A 1,514-nucleotide genomic window follows, 5' to 3' on the forward strand; every position below is an offset into this window, starting at 1 on the left:
TAGAAACTATAGCTTTCATGTTTTACCTACTTTGTATACCAGAACATGAACCTAATAGAAAGTCAGTGTCCATTCAAGTCTGCATTCTCTAAAAAGCAAGATCTTCAGGCCATTTTTAATGAAAGAAAAAAAATAAAGAAATAGAAAAAATATGGAGAAAATACCTGAACCTATATCTTTATTGACAGTCAAGTACATGTTATTCTGAATGTTTATGCACAATGAACTTGAACATTTCTGCAATTGGTTTTTACTATAACCTTAGTTCCTCTCAGTAAGTGCTTAAAATTTATTCATTTTTATGTCTTCAAAATGCAGAGAGAGAAAGAAAGACAAAGAGACAGAGGGAGAAAGAATGAATATACTCTTTGTCTGCTGGTTCACTCTTGCAATGTCCACAAGAGGCTGGACTGTGCCAGACCAACGTCAGGAAGCTTGAAGTCCAGTGAGTTCTCTAAACATGGGTGACAGGGACCCTTGGGCCATTGCCTGATGCTTCCCAGGTTGCACATTAGCAGGAAGCTTGAATAGCTAAGAGGAACAAGGACTTGAACCCAGGTGCTCATTCGGGATGTAAGCCTCCCAACTAAAATCTTAATCAACACACTAAATGCCTGACTCTGAATTAAAAACTATGGAAACCATTGATCAGATATTATGGATTTGTTGTCTGTGTCTCTTCCTCTTGCTTCATGTTTCTTTTGAATAATCAGATAGGTCTTAATATTTTCTTGTCAATTCCTTTAGTCACTTTTGAAATATTAGTTCTGCCATTCCAATTTAAGTTTCCTGTGTTTTTGATTTTGTTCTTTGAGTAGATTTCTGAAAAAAAATGTGAATTTTTACTTTTTCTTTGGAGAAAGGATTTTAAATTCCTTTTGCAAGAACTTCTGAATAGAGTCTGGGACAAGGGACTCAAAAGTTTAAACTGTCTACATAGTATAGCACACCCGGGTGGTTAAAGACAATAGGTTATTTTGCTTGGTTGTTTTAAAGCAAGGCCTGTTCTTCATAAAAGTAAATGTTAGTTTGTAACTGGCCCATTTCTAGCTTCTGTACCTCTGCTTGCTTGATAATGGCCAAGGCCACCAGACTATGGCTTCTCTTGTCTACTCCAGGCTGCAGCCACAAGATAACACAGGTGGCACCAAGGTAAGTGATGCCATGCTTGACACTGACTGAGAACAACTGAATAATTGAATTGCTACATGTTTCAATAAGGTTACAAAAAACCTGACTGATTGGCTAACTGCTTCTCTCTTCTGTATACCTGTTTTCTGCTTGCACAAACCCACACACATAATTAAATATCTGATAAAAAGTAGGTTTTGCCTTTAGAAACCCCCACCAATACAGCTCGGGGCTGTCTTCTCTGGACTTGCTCTGCGAGAGGGCAGTCACCAGCTGACTAATAAAGACTCCTAATTTGACCTCAAAATCTCGCTGTTTTTAATCTGTGCGCCCCACAAAAAGTCAATCTAAAAATAAAAGCGATTATATGCTACTTACACATA

The sequence above is a fragment of the Oryctolagus cuniculus genome, chromosome 3 (genome assembly GCF_051225735.1).
Source record: "Oryctolagus cuniculus isolate XC-2025 breed Fujian yellow rabbit chromosome 3, ASM5122573v1, whole genome shotgun sequence".
NCBI lineage: Eukaryota > Metazoa > Chordata > Mammalia > Lagomorpha > Leporidae > Oryctolagus > Oryctolagus cuniculus.